We start from the raw sequence: 15,740 nt of genomic DNA, 5'->3' as shown, positions 1-15,740 counted from the left end.
TATTGGGGTCTATTTATACTTGTGGCTGATAGGGTTTTAGGTGGAAACCCTAATATGACTGCTTAAGCCTTAAGCTGCCCATGAACCACTTCTAGAATACTCCTTGGACGAATTCTTTATGGGCCTCCCATAGAATTCGTCCAACCTTATTCCAAGGTGATTCATCAGTCCAATTGCAACTATGAGTGATTTGCAATATCAGTCCCCAATTATTTAATCAGTCTCTTTTGACCACTAAATTAATTCCAAATTAATTTCTGATAAATACTAATTAAATAATATGATTTCCAAATAATATACTAAATCTTGTAATATATTAATAAAACCATTTTGAGTACGAATTTATTATTCATCTAATAAATTCTACTCTCTCTCCTCTTATCATCCTATCAATTTGCATGAGTGAAGGCAACCCAAAAGGACCATGCTCATAATCGGGTCAAGTACATACAAAAATAGTTATGGGATTAGACACTTAATCCAACATGATATGCGTTTTATCTGATATCTCTCTGGTTTATTTTCAGTATGGTGGTTACGAGGCGATTTGAGTTAGGATCCAGATCAGGATCAGGAGCAGGTGGCCAGGATTAACTAAGGACCGGGTTAGGGAGATTATCCATTAGGAGGTTGTTTCTATTGTCCGGGGACAAATATCGGAGTTTTTTGGGTCTATCAAGATCGCTATGATGGAGTTCTTTGATGACCGATACACTGCACTTTCAGAGACTGCTGCTGCAGCCTCCGCAGCCGTTGTTGTTGTTGTTGTGGGGATTAGCACTGTGAGGGCTTTCTAGTATTGGGACTTCGACAATACGAAGGCCCTGGTGTTTGTCGGGGTTCATGATCTGATCATTGCCATGAGCTGGCTGTCAGATGTTGAGGAATGTTTCTTTACTTACTCTTTCCCAGCTGAAAAGAGGGTCAAGTGCGCTCTGAACCTTCTTAGGTCTGGAGCGAAGGATTGGTGGAGACTGATTACTAGTTCTTACACTCCATAGAATAGAGTTGCAGTATCATGGGAGCAGTTCTATGAGATGTTTAGCTCGAGATATGTTCCATTGGTGGAGCGGGAGAGGCTGACCCAGGAGTACTTGGATATGAGACAGGGGACTGAGTCAATGACGGAGATCATTAAGATGTTTACATAGAGAGCTATGTTTTGACCTGATTTTGCTGCTTCTGAGAAAGCTCAGATGACCCGGTACTTGAGCATGCTCAAGATGGACATCCGTCAGTTTGTGTCCATACAACGTTATGGATCATTGGTGGAGTTGCAGCCTTGCAGGAGGCCGCTAGGTGGCATGATATTGATATGGAGCTCCAGGTGAGAGAGCAGAGGCAGTCCCTGGTGCAGTCGCAGCCTGCGGCAAAGCGGTTTAAGGCTGCAATTGTTAGATGTGGGAGTCAGAGGGACGTACATGTGGGCAGTGCGACAAGGTTCATGATGGTGCTTTTCGATCTTTTTCTGGATGCCAAACATGTGGCAGGAAGGGCCACATTGCGAGGGATTGCCGTCAGTAGGCTCCAGTACCAAGCACCAGGATTTGCTACCACTATGACCAGGTTGGGCATGTAAAGGACAACTGTCCCTTGCTTGTTGCTAGACAAGCGCAGGCTCCAACGCTGGCTACTCTGAGGATCACGAACGGGAGCCAGGGTAGGGCAGAGCCCCCGAGGGCTTGAGGTCACGCTTTTCAGCTCACGGCGGAGGAGGCCAGGGCGGCGCAAGACGTCGTGACAAGTATGTTTCTATTTATTGTTCGGTCAATTATTTTATGGTATGCTTATATTTATGAATATGTTAGGTACCTTCCTAGTGAACTAGTTTCCTGCTCTTGTGCTTTTTGACTCGGGTGCGAGTTGGTCTTTTGTATCCCAGACGTTCAGTAGGTAGGTTGATATGTCTCTTGGGGAGTTAGAGTGTCCGTTTCGGGTTTTTATCGCCAACGAACATGAGATTTCTGCATCCAGTGTATATCAGGGTTGTGTATTAGAGATATTCGGGTTGCCTTATCTGATTGATCTGATCCTTATCCCCATGGGGGATGTATGCGTGATAGTGGGGATGGAGTGGCTGAGCAGGTTTAGTGTCATGATCGACTGCGACGGCCAACGAGTAGTAGTTCGAACCCTAAGTGGGGGAGAACTGGTTATCTATGGAGAAGGTACCAGGGTTGGTTTACGGTTTTGTTCAGTAGTCAGGGCTCGACAATATACTCAGCATGGGTGTGCATGTTATCTGGCTTATTTAGTATACTCGGGTGGGGGAGCAGGTCTCGGTTTTATATGTGTAGTTGTTAGGGAGTTTGCCGATGTATTCCCGGAGGAGTTGCCCTGTGTTCCTCCCGAGAGGCAGGTTGAGTTTAGGATTGATCTAGTGCTAGGTGCGGCTCTGATTGCTAAGGCGTCATACCGCTTGGCACCACCCAAGATGCAAGAGTTGTCCTCTTAGCTTCAAGGGCTATTGGGCAAGCAGTTCATCAAACCGAGCAGTTTTTCGTGTAGAGCGTCGATACTGTTCATCAAGAAGAAGGATGGTTCATATCAGATGTGCATTGATTAATGGGAGTTGAAAAAGTTAACGGTAAAGACCACTTATCCCCTCCTGTGGATCAATGACCTCTTTGATCAGTTGTTGGGTGCATCTTGGTTCTCCAAGATTGATCTGAGGTCCGGATATCATCAGGTAAGAGTGGGAGAGGAGGACGTGGAGAAGACCGCGTTCCAGACTCGTTATGGGCATTACGAGTTCGTGGTGATGCCATTTGGGCTCACTAATGCACCTGTGGTGTTTATGGATTTGATGAATCACGTGTGCAGGCTGATGCTCGACCGATATGTCATAGTCTTCATTGATGATATCTTGGTGTATTCCAAGACTAGAGAGCAGCACGAGGAGCACCTTCGAGAGCTTTTCGGAGTATTGAGGCTGGAACAGTTGTATGCCAAGTTCTCAAGTGTGAGTTTTGGTTACGAGAGGTCCAGGTCCTGGGACATCTTGTTAACCAATATGGGATTTTGGTCGATCCGACCAAGATCCAGGCTGTGATGCAGTGGGAGGTTCCAAAATCTCCCTCAGAGATCAGGAGTTTCTTGGGTTTGGCGGGATACTATCGGAGATTTATTCAGGAATTCTCCAAGATCGCACTACCCCTCACCCGTCTGAAAATGAAGGTAGTGGATTTTTTATGGGGCCCTAAGCAGCAGGATCGTTTTGAGACGCTGCTATGGAGGTTACGTGAGGCCCCGGTGTTGACCCTTCCCGAGAGTGTTGAGGATTTCGTGGTATTTTGTGATGCATCCATCACTGGTTTGGGTTTGGTCCTTATGCAGAGGGGACGAGTGATTGCTTATGCTTCTCGGCAGCTGAAGCCGCATGAGGCGCGGTATCCTACTCATGACCTTCCGTTGGGGATAGTGGTGTTTTCCCTCAAGATTTGGAGACATTATCTTTATGGGGTCCGTTATAATTTTTACACGGATCACAAGAGTTTGAGATCTCTTATGGACCAGCCGAACCTGAACATGAGGCATCACAGGTGGCTGAACGTAGTCAAGGATTATGACTGAGAGATCCTTTACCATCCGGGTAAAGCGAATGTGGTAGCGGATGCTTTGAGCCGCAAGTCGGCTGGATCTTCAGTGGGAGACATGTGTATGAGGATATCCGTTGATTCTCCACTTTTGGGTTTGATCAGAGAGGCACAGGCTGAGGGTGTTCAGAAGGAGAACTAGAAACAAGAGAGGATCAGGGGTGAGATCAACAAGTTTGTCACCGATAGTCGGGGGTTGTTGACCCGATGCGGTCGGGTTTAGGTTCCAGTTTCTGGTGGGATCAGGCAGATAATGTTGGAGGAGGCTCATAAGTCTCGCTTTTCTATACACTCGGGAGCCACCAAAATGTATCGGGATTTGAGATTGAATTATTGGTGGCCATGTGTGAAGAGGGAAATACCCTGGTACGTTGAGAGGTGCTTCACCTGTAGGATGGTCAAGGCCAAGCATCAGAGGCTACATGGCAAGCTGCAGCCTTTGGAGGTTCCCATGTGGAAGTGGGAGCAGATCACCATGATTTTCTCAGCAAATTGTCGAAGACTGCCAAGGGTTTTGATGCTATATGGGTCACCATGGATTGATTGACCAAGAGTGCCCAAACTTTTGGCCATCTCGAAGAGCTCTTTGGGCGAAAAGTTGGCCGATGTATATGTCCGAGAGATTGTTGCTCATCATGTGGTTCCGGTCTCCATTGTTTCAGACCAAGATGTTCGGTTCACTTCCCGATTCTGGTAGAAGTTCCATGAGGAACTGGACACGAGGCTACATTTCAGCACTGCTTATTATCCGCAGACTGACGGTCAGAGTGAGCGGACCATCCAAACCCTTGAGGATATTTTGTGGGCTTGTGTCATAGATTTCAGTGGGAGTTGAGATTCCTACCTACCTCTTGCAGAGTTTTCCTACAACAACAACTATCACTCCAACGTTGGTGCCCCACCTTTTGAGCTCTTGTATGGTTGTAGATGTCGTACCCTAGTATGTTGGGGATAGGTTAGTCATAGGGTCATGGGAAGGACCAAAGTTGTCCCTCAGACCACAGAGCTTATTCAACAGATCAGACAGACCGCTCAGAGTCAGCATAAGAGTTATGCCGGTTGGCGTCGATCGGGGTTGGAATTTCAGGTCGGCGATATGGTATTACTGAAGGTATCACCCTGGAAGGGTGTAATACGCTTCAGGAAGAGGGGGAAATTAGGTCCCCGGTATATTGGACCTTTCTGGTTGATCGCCAGGGTGGGCAGGGTGGCCTACCAGTTGGATTTTCTGAGTGAGCTCAGTCAGATCCATAACACCTTCCACGTGTCTCAGTTGCGGAAGTGTTTTGGACGGTGATCTAGTGGTCCCCTTGGATGATAGTCAGGTCAATGAGTGCCTGAATTATATTGAGAGGCCGGTGGCTATATTGGAGAGAAAGATGAAGGTCATGCACAAAAAGGAGATACCTTTGGTAAAGGTTCAGTGGCATCATCGGAGAGGCTCCGAGTGGACCTGGGAGCCGGAGGCCGAGATGCGGGAGCATTATCCTGAGTTATTCGCCACAGCCGACTTCGAGGATGAAGTCTAGTTCAACTAGGGGAGAATTGTAACATCTTTCCTTGATGTACTTTCCTTTTTACCCTTATATTGAGATTTATTGCATTTTGGTCCTTAAATGTAAGACTTGTGGATGGGAGGGACTATTATGGCCATTTTTGGAATCGTGGGGCGGAGCCACGTACGCTGGGCGTACATTTGCATACGTTGGGCGTACGTGGTGAAGTCGCAAACCCTAATATTTAGGGTTTGGACCCTATTTATTCATCATTAACTCTCAAACCTGGTTCCTTTCATCAGCCTCCATCCTCTCAAAACGTTTTTGCAAACCCTAATCTACCTTATGAGCATTTTTGAGCTTGAGTGTGTGTGTTTTGTGCCTTTGAAAAAGAAGAAATGAAGTAGAGACCATCTTGGAGGAGTGAAGCACCTTAGATCCACAATTACACCATCATTTGACAACTCTTGTAAGTATAAAGCTCTGAACTTGGTGAGGTTATACTTAGATCTTATTTAGGGCTTGATTTTATTTTCTTTTGGTCCCCTAAGCGTGGTATTATGAGTAGGGGTTACTCTAATCCATTTGAGTTGTCCTTTTAGAGGTTTTGGAGCCTCTTGAGTCATAAAAATGTAATCTTGGACAATAGTTTCTTCTCATGCATGGTCTTAATGGATTAATAGATTAGGATCTTTGCTGTTGGGCACTTAATAGCAATGCAAGACCATAAAGTTGCAAAACTTTATGGTGAAAGACATCATTTTGGACTTGGATCTGGAAAATGGACTTCAGGGCTTAAGGATTAATCTCTTAATGTGATAGGTTGGTAACCAGTTGCGTATGTTGGGCGTACAAGGCGTACGTTGCGCATACGTGGTCAACAAGCCCGTGCCTAGCCAATCATTGAGTACGTTGGGCGTACTCATATAGGTTGAATCGGTTGACTTTTTGGGATTTTTGACTTTTACCTGATTTTGACCAACTTTGACCTAGGGTAATTTTGGGTATTTTGGATTGTGTTTGAGAATTGGTCGTTGGGATGGATAGGTGACGATAAGAGTTGAGATGCGGAGTCGAGACCTCATCAACTATTGTTCGAACTGTGAGGTGAGTTTTTCCTCACAGTACTTTGGGGTCGAAGGCACCAAGGCCGGCGTATTGGATTAATATCCTGGTTTACCTTATGTTGCTATGCCATAGTGATCTGTTAGATCTGTATCCTAGTTTATAGGATGTTGCTATGTGGTAGTGATCTGTAGATCTGCCAGTTTGACTATTGACTGATTATATGTTTATCTGTTATACATATATCGACATATTGTGTTGATTTGAGGTTGTACTACTTTGTGTTGTAGCCAACAAACCCGGGAGCATTCTAGATATGAGCTGAGAGTCAATTGGCATGCTAGACTCATACCGAGGGCTCGGGAGCATTCCAGATGCGAGATGAGGCCCCAAATGGCATGCTAGACTTGTATTGAGGGCCCGAGGGTACTCCAGTCCAATGACTGAGTGGACCCGTTGTATATTGGCATTCCAGTTCGATGACTGATTGGGCCAGGGGTAATCTAGACCGATGGCTGTAGATTCGGGGGTATTCCAGTCCGATGACTAATTGGACCCAGCATGCTTGTTCTTGTATGTTATGCATTTTCTGTGGTGGTACTTTGGGGGAAACTCACTTTACGTTGGCTTATAGTTTTTGGTTATGGTTTCAGGTACTTCCGAGGATCGCGGGAAGGCGAAGGCGTGACCGTACACATCCTGATTTTCTGTTACTGATATTGGAAAACTCTGTTTTGAACAATGTTGTGAAAACAATGGTTTTGTAAACACTTTTATTAGTAAATGGGTTGATTTGAAAAGTTTAAATTGGTTGTGATTTTTGAGATGTTATAATACCCGACTTACTTTCTTATATTATAAACTGAATAGGTACACTGCCTATAAGTGCATCAGTAGTTAAGTTAGGTTAGATTATAAATTTAAAACTGTTAGATATAAATTGCACACATCACACATTCTCTTTTCTCAGGTGTCTGGTGCGGCTCCTCATGCATACAATAAATATGCATGTGGTGTTTTTTTTATCAACAATACTAGTTTGGTGTAGCTCCCTAATAATTGTATATGTACGTGTTGTTTTTTATCAACAGTAGTAAGAGTTTGGTGTGGCTCCTTAACGAGAAGTGTAAACATCACAAAAATTATTCCACCAATTTTAGCTCTTTGTCATCTCTCTATTCAAATTCTGTAAACACTGCAAAATTATAGTGGAATATTTATCGGCTTCCTCCGCCCGTGGTTTTTCCCGATTTGGGTTCTTCCACGTAAATCCTTGTGTCTCCTTTATTTTATCGTTTTCATTTGTATCTTATCGGTGGTTGATTACATTTGATATTTTAATTCCATTCCGCGTCGAACTACTATTATTCTAAATTACTCGGATTCTTGGGACGTGTTTCACACACGTATTACTACATATACAACAAGAATTAAATCACACGAGCTAAATAACTAATTCCTAAATACACGTCAACTACATACAAGAGACTTGGAATACATGGTTTGTACAGGTCACATACTTTGTGTAACATATAAAAAATTTATTATGTGGTTAAAATATAACAATTTTTTCTTAAATTTTTCTAAAAATTAGACAAAAAAATAAAGATCATGTAACAATACCTATACAATTTTGGCAAGGTATACTGCAAATTGCTTATAAACACTATGAAATGTGCCCAAAATAACATGTTTTGGAAGCTATAGACATCTATAGACAGCTGACAATGTGTCCTCGTGAAATTGACCACAATGGACTCGATGTGATTCCCATACTTAGTGTTAAGGCAAAAAAAACTTAAGTGTTAAAGTTTTTATAAAGATAATAAACTATATCTTCTAAACATATTTAGTTAATTATGGTTTTTTAATTTACACATATAATCATTTATATATGTTTTTTTTAGGGTAATAAACGAACTGAACGAACGTGAACGAAGCTTGTTCATGTTCGTTTATTTAAGTTGGTTGAACAAATAAAGGAATACGAACGGATAAACGAACGATTTTAATTTCATGTTCGTTCCTTTAACAAATTATATTGTTTATGTTCGTTCGAATATTATATTCGTGAACATGCTAAACAAACATAAGTGAACGTAGATAAACATACATAATTGAACATATATGAAAATAAACAAACATATAATATAGTAATGTAATCAAACACAATTGAATACATATAAACATAAAATGAACATAAACGGACATAAACGACGTAAATGAACAACATAAATGAACGTTCAAGAACATAAATTAACGAACGAGACTATTGTTCATGTTCGTTCATTTAACTAAACGAACGAGAATTTGTATTCATTTTCGTTTGTTTATTAGATAATAGAACATAAACGAACTTCCGGTTTAACGGTTCACAAACAATTCGTTGAACGTTCGGTTCGGTTCGTTTAGAGCCTTACATGTACACATTACCTTTACAATTCATTAAACCAAAAGAAAATTATGAGACCTCATTATTTCTATTTATATTTTGCAGCAGAAACACGTTCTCAACTCAACTGTCAACTCTTAATGGCCTAAGAGGAAAATATATATGTTTAAGTTTTTCTTATACAAACGTGTATATATGACTTGTTTCTTTAATCCGTTTGTATATTAAAAGATTTAAAGCATTTTCTAAAGGATACACATTTTGTATCTTCAAGACACCCTGGAAGATGCCAAAAACAACGTGGTTTTGACATAAACTTTCTATAAATGTTTTGCAAGATGCATTATAAAATGCATGATTACCATAAAAATCTATATTTTTTGGCTGATTTTCAATATAAAACTTCACAAAAACTATCATTTGTCATTTTCTGCTTTTCAATTGTTAGTGGCACTTGGCAAAGTGCAATTCGATACGGGCGTTGGGTGAAACCATCTGTAAAAACCTTCGACTGTAATTTAATCTCTCGGTGTATATATAAATACACGGCGTCACCAGTCTGCTGTATTCAAGCTTCAAAAGCTAAACTCAAGTCAAAAGCACACTCTCACTCTGCACTCTCTATTTCCAAAACTCTACGAAATGGACACCAAACTTGGTTCTGTCGACCACTCTCGGCCGACACCTGGCTCGCCGGCTTGTTCAGATCGGTGTCTCTGATGTCTTCTCTGTTCCCGGCGACTTCAACCTCACTTTGCTTGATCACCTCATCGCTGAGCCTGGACTCAACCTCATTGGCTGCTGCAATGAGCTCAATGCAGGATACGCTGCTGATGGATACGCTAGGTCTCGTGGTGTTGGAGCATGCGTCGTTACTTTCACTGTTGGCGGACTTAGTGTCATCAACGCCATTGCCGGAGCTTACAGTGAGAATCTACCGCTGATTTGTATTGCTGGAGGACCGAATTCAAATGATTATGGTACTAACCGAATTCTTCATCATACGATCGGATTGCCGGATTTTACCCAAGAGCTTCGTTGCTTTCAAACTGTCACTTGCTTTCAGGTACAATATCAAACTTATACATACTCCATTAACAAAATCATAATTGCTTGAACAAACTAAGGTGTTTGGTGTTCGTATCAATGTAATCATTATATGTTCTATAATTATGATGTCTACGATGATACGACATGAAATCTACTTAACATGTAAGATATGATTATGAGTTTATTGTTATTTTGAATATAGGCTGTGGTTAACGATTTGGAATATGCACACGAATTGGTCGACACAGCGATTTCAACAGCGTTAAAAGAAAGCAGGCCGGTTTACATCAGTATCAGCTGCAACTTACCTGCAATTCCTCATCCTACTTTTAGCCGGGAACCTGTTCCTTTTTCTCTAGCGCCAAAGTAAGTTCCACATCCTTCAAATCTCTACAGACATAACTCACTAATGACTAATCATAGTTTCATTCAAATTTTTATAGGTTGAGTAATCAGATGGGTTTAGAAGCAGCAATTGAAGCAGCAGCAGAGTTCTTAAACAAAGCCGTGAAGCCAGTAATGGTAGCCGGACCTAAACTTCGTGTAGCAAAAGCATGCAACGCATTTGTTGAATTAGCAGACTCATGTGGGTATCCTGTAGCCGTGATGCCATCAGCGAAAGGGATGATCCCAGAACACCATCCTCATTTCATTGGAACATATTGGGGTGCTGTAAGCACAGCTTTTTGTGCAGAAATTGTTGAATCTTCTGATGCTTACTTATTTGCTGGACCTATATTCAACGACTACAGCTCTGTAGGCTACTCTCTTCTCCTCAAAAAAGACAAAGCCATAATCTTGCAACCTGATCGTGTAATAATTGGAAATGGCCCAACTTTTGGGTGCGTGTTGATGAAAGATTTCTTGATCGGTTTATCAAAAAGACTAAAAAAGAACACAACTGCTTATGAGAATTATCATAGAATTTATGTTCCAGAAGGTCACCCTCTTAAATCTGCTCCAAAAGAGGCATTGAGGGTTAACGTTCTGTTTCAACACATACAGAATATGCTTTCGGGTGATACAGCTGTCATTGCTGAAACCGGTGATTCGTGGTTCAATTGTCAGAAGCTAAAGCTTCCAAAAGGATGCGGGTAAGTTTCGATTATCTGTTATCTGCTATCTGTTATTTGGTTTTAAAGGTGAGAGGATGATTTGGTTTTTGTAGGTATGAGTTCCAGATGCAATACGGGTCGATTGGGTGGTCGGTGGGAGCGACACTTGGGTACGCACAAGCCGCAACTGACAAACGAGTGATTGCGTGTATTGGAGACGGAAGCTGTTAGGATCGAGACACTTAACACACGACTCTAAACACACACACAGCTCACGAAAAACAAGAACACAAGGATGAACATGAGGGATTTAACGTGGTTCGGTTATTCTCTGACCTACGTCCACCGGTAACTAGGAATTTACATTTCTTGGTGCTAATCTGCACTCTTTCTGTGTTACACTAGATACAAGTTTTACAAATACAAAATAATCTCTTATATAGAGATGGAAATCAGAAGTAGTCAAAAAACACAACTGGGTCTTCATTCAACAATTGTGGCTTCACAACTTCACATTGTTCCTGCCATTTTTGACCAGCTTTTCTGTGGATTCACACTCAACATTTCTGTGGATTCACACTCAACATTTCTGTGGATTCATACTCAACAATCTCCCACTTGAAGCCACGGAACAATCTTCACCTTTGCTTCAACTGTGCATCTGTATTTGATCTTAACTCCTTCCTAGTTACCCTGGCCTTCTCTTCAATTAACCTGAAGGCCAGTTGAAGCTTTCGTTAGCTCCAACGCATCAGTCATGGCTAAGTCTGCCACTGACCTATTCTCTGTCTCCACCGGCTCCCACTTGAAATGAACTGCCCGATCCTGGAACATCCTGAGAACAAACGACACTCTCCATGTGAAGCAGATAATCTGGAGAGACTTTTACAGATGGAATACTGGTTCTCTTAACCCACTGTGTTCTGGGTATTCTAGCTGAAGCACAGCCCTTGCTCCCACTGCTATGAATGCCCTTGACTGGTTTTTCTGAACCGTTCCAAACACGTTCAACCTGAATCTGACCTGTGACTCTGGGTTTGCCATCTGCAAAGCAAACCTTCTTCTGTCCACGAGACTCTATGAACCGGATTTTGTTTTTCTTCTGAACTGGGACGGTTACTCTCTCAGACGGTAAACTGACCATATATAATGAACCCCTCTTATGTCCACGAGCTATCACAAGATTTCCTTTGACAACCTTCCACTGTCCATTCCTGAACTTAACCTCGTGTCCCTGTTCATCCAACTGCCCAACAGAAATCAACTGTTTCTTCAGACTTGGAATTACCCGGACATCCTTCAAAGTCCATGGACCGACTGGAGTCTTCAGATCTAAGTCACCTATGCTCGTCACATCAAGAACCTCATCGTTCGCCAGTCTTACCTTACCAAAATCCCCTTCTTTCAGATTCCGCAGTGCTTCACGGCTGTGGGTAGCGTGAAATGAAGCACCCGAATCCATAACCCAGGAATCCACATTGCTCTCCACACTACAGATCAAAACATCATCATCTGAATGGTCTACTGCAACGTTAACTTCTTTCTTGTCTTTTGGACATTGATTCCTGAAATGTCCAACCTCTTTCCAGTTCCAACAAGTCACATCATTTTGAGTCCTCGACTGACTCCTTCTCCTGTTCCCGCTTCCACTACCTCTGTTATTTCTTCTACCTCTGACCGCATTTAATTGTTCACTTGATGATTCCCCAGAATTTCTTCGTCTGACGTCTTCGCCTAGAATTAAATCCCGAATTCCCTCAAAAGTGAGCTCTTTCGATCCTGCGGAACTAGTAACGGCTGTAACTGTTCCGGACCAACTGTCAGGTAAATGATGATAACAATAGTAAAGCTTGAACTTCGTCCTCAAATTTTATTCCCACTGACCCATGTCTGGATAAAATCGAGTTCAAATTGTTGATGTGTACTGTAACTGAACTTCCTTCCCTCATCCTCGTGTTGACTAGTTCCCGAATCAGGAAGACTTTATTTGCTGCCGACGGCTTCTCGTACATATTAGACAATGCCTCAATGATTCCCTTTGCCGAGGTCTCCTTCAAAATGTTGAAGGCAACATCCTTTGACAAAGTCAGTCTAATAAATGCCTTGGCCTTCTTATCCAAAGTCTCCCAGTTTGCTTGTGTGATCGCCTCCGGTTTTTCACCTAAAACTGCGTCCAAGTCTTTCTGTACGAGCAAATCTTCAATTTGCATCTTCCACCAACCAAAATCTTTCCCATCAAACTTCTCAATCTGAAGCTTACTGCTTTCTGCCATTTTCTGAAAGAACAATGACCTATTTTGCAATTTTCTGGAAATTCAGGGGCTAAACTGCAATTTTCTGAAAGTTCAGGGGCTAAACTGCAATTTTTCAAATCTGCTACAGTGTTGCTACAGTGTCGTCTTCTCCGGCGGAACTCCGGTCTACATTGTCGTCTTCTCCGGCGGAACTCCGGTCTACAGTGTCGTCTTCTCCGGCCAAACTGGTTTTTCCGGTCACTATTCTGGTAACCTTTGACCGGCGATTTGGACGTCTTCCGGTGGTCAAAAAATTCAGAAAAAAATATTTTCGGAATCTTCGGAACGAGACCTTTCCAACGGTATACACCAAAATCGTTTTTGACGAAAAAAAATTTCGACCAAAAACTTAAAATCACCTTCTGGAGCTACAACCTTGCTCTGATACCACTTGTTAGGATCGAGACACTTAACACACGACTCTAAACACACACACAGCTCACGAAAAACAAGAACACAAGGATGAACATGAGGGATTTAACGTGGTTCGGTCATTCTCTGACCTACGTCCACCGGTAACTAGGAATTTACATTTCTTGGTGCTAATCTGCACTCTTTCTGTGTTACACTAGATACAAGTTTTACAAATACAAAATAATCTCTTATATAGAGATGGAAATCAGAAGTAGTCAAAAAACACAACTGGGTCTTCATTCAACAATTGTGGCTTCACAACTTCACATTGTTCCTGCCATTTTTGACCAGCTTTTCTGTGGATTCACACTCAACATTTCTGTGGATTCACACTCAACATTTCTGTGGATTCATACTCAACAGAAGCTTCCAAGTCACGGCTCAAGATATTTCAACAATGATTCGATGTGGCCAAAACACCATCATTTTCCTAATAAACAATGGCGGATACACCATTGAAGTCGAGATCCATGACGGGCCCTACAATGTTATAAAAAATTGGAACTACACTGCTTTAGTTGACGCGATCCATAATGGCGAGGGCAAGTGTTGGACTAGTAAGGTAAGTTGATACATAATTTGTTAGGTTTGGGTTTGGGTTGTTACAAATTGGTATCAAAGTTGGAGTTTTTAGTGGAACTTGTGTTTTACAGGTGTTTTGTGAAAAGGAGCTTGGTGAGGCAATTGACAACGCAACAGGGGAGAAAAAGGATTGTTTGTGTTTTATTGAAGTGGTTGTGCACAAAGATGATACGAGCAAAGAGTTGCTCGAGTGGGGTTCGAGAGTGTCTGCTGCTAACGGATAACCTCCGAACCCTCAATAAGAAATATTTTTACTCTATGCGGCTAGATGAGGATTCACTATGGTTTCATGATGTACAAAGTGTATAGAATCTATATCCTTTGTTGCTATTTTAATTTAGAAAGAATAACAGTCAAATATCTTGAATGTATTCGGCCAAATGTATTGTCTTGCCCATTATATTATGTTTGCATTTTATCTATATATTTTTATTTAGTATAAGAAGATCATTATGGAATAATAAAATTGTCCGTTTATCAAAACCGAGTCTTTAAATCATGGTTATGTTTGATTTTTTTTTATTATAAGTTGCGTGTTTGAAAGGTGAAGGCCCAATTGTTTATCGAGTCGATGATTGTGACTGTCTTTTGAACTTTTGGAAAGAAAAACAAAGCAGCTAACAATGTATGTGATTGGATTAGTTTTGGGATATAGTGTTAGTTTACAATAACATAATTAAAACAAAACGCGGAAGCAAAATAAAATCAAACACCATAATGCCGCCAAAGGATCATATTCATGCATTATAAGGAACTAAACGTAACCTACAAAAAAGGTTTAGAATTACCTTGAAATGGAGAGTGATGGAGATAGGGTCCAAAATAAAACCTTTCTAACAAAGTCGCACCCTTAGCAAGTAAGCAAGCAAAAATGCTCCCGAAAGAATACATGGTCGAATCGAAAAGGTTATAGGTTTCTCTGCAATCCTTCGTTGAACAGGAGGACGAAGAAGAGAAAAAGGGTGGACAAATTTTCAAGTTTTCTAAGTTTTTGGTATGTTTTCTCCTTAGTCCTTAACCATGTATATATGTACGGGATTTATCCATAATTCAAAACATTTCATATTTGAAATAAATAATTTTCTAAATTTTTTATTTATTTAATATTTTAAACGACAAACTAATCTACTCCTAACTATCACCACATATGTCTCAAGCGGACTTGAACCCATGACCTCTTAAATGAGACAGTCAATCCATACCGCTAGGCCAAAGGTCCTTTGGTAAATATGTACCACTTGAAATTCGTAAGTTTCGCATTTAACCATTGTTAATCAAAAAGTTTGCAATTTAGTCCTTAAGTTAGTACGCAAGGCGTACTATGTGGTACGCATAGCGTACTAGCCCGAAGTTGATCGCGGATCCCATCCACGTACGCTGGGCGTACGTGGGCTTTAATGAAACCCTAATTTTTAGGGTTTGCACCCTATTTAAACCTTATAATAGCCTCATTTGGTCATGTTTAGCCAGCCTCCATCTTTCTTTGTCCAGAAATCGAAACCCTAGTGTGTTTTTGTGTGTTTTGAGACTTAAAGAGTCTTTGTTCATGGTTTGTGAAGGAGAAGAAGAAGAGGACCTTTTGGAGTTGTGTCTTGAGCTTGTAGATCTGGGGATAACTCATCATTTGCAAACTTTTTAAGGTAAAAAGCTCACATCTTGTTGGTCCATGATGCTAGATCTAGTTATGTTGTTATTTTATGCTTTTTGAGTTCTTGGAGTGATTGATTAACTTCTTGACTCAGTCCAGAAATTTTGGTGTTAGATCTAGGCTTCTTTTGGTCCCCTTATTCATAAAA

At 41.4% G+C, this 15,740-nt stretch overlaps 1 pseudogene across 1 annotated transcript; it reads left to right on the top strand.

Annotated features, from left to right (window-relative positions):
* The first annotated feature begins 689 nt into the window (after positions 1 to 689).
* Positions 690 to 14,186, top strand: LOC145157907 (pyruvate decarboxylase 1-like; annotated as a pseudogene). The gene is made up of 8 exons (XR_013737223.1): positions 690 to 796; positions 8,998 to 9,062; positions 9,143 to 9,615; positions 9,802 to 9,965; positions 10,043 to 10,693; positions 10,768 to 10,874; positions 13,725 to 13,924; positions 14,016 to 14,186. The product of XR_013737223.1 is annotated as a pyruvate decarboxylase 1-like (transcript).
* The last annotated feature ends 1,554 nt before the right edge of the window (positions 14,187 to 15,740 follow it).

Source organism: Lactuca virosa, chromosome 2 (assembly GCF_052849685.1).
Source record: "Lactuca virosa cultivar CGN04683 chromosome 2, Lactuca_virosa_CGN04683_v6, whole genome shotgun sequence".
NCBI lineage: Eukaryota > Viridiplantae > Streptophyta > Magnoliopsida > Asterales > Asteraceae > Lactuca > Lactuca virosa.
Note: the sequence above shows the minus strand (reverse complement) of the source record. Positions and strands in the feature narration are given on the sequence as shown.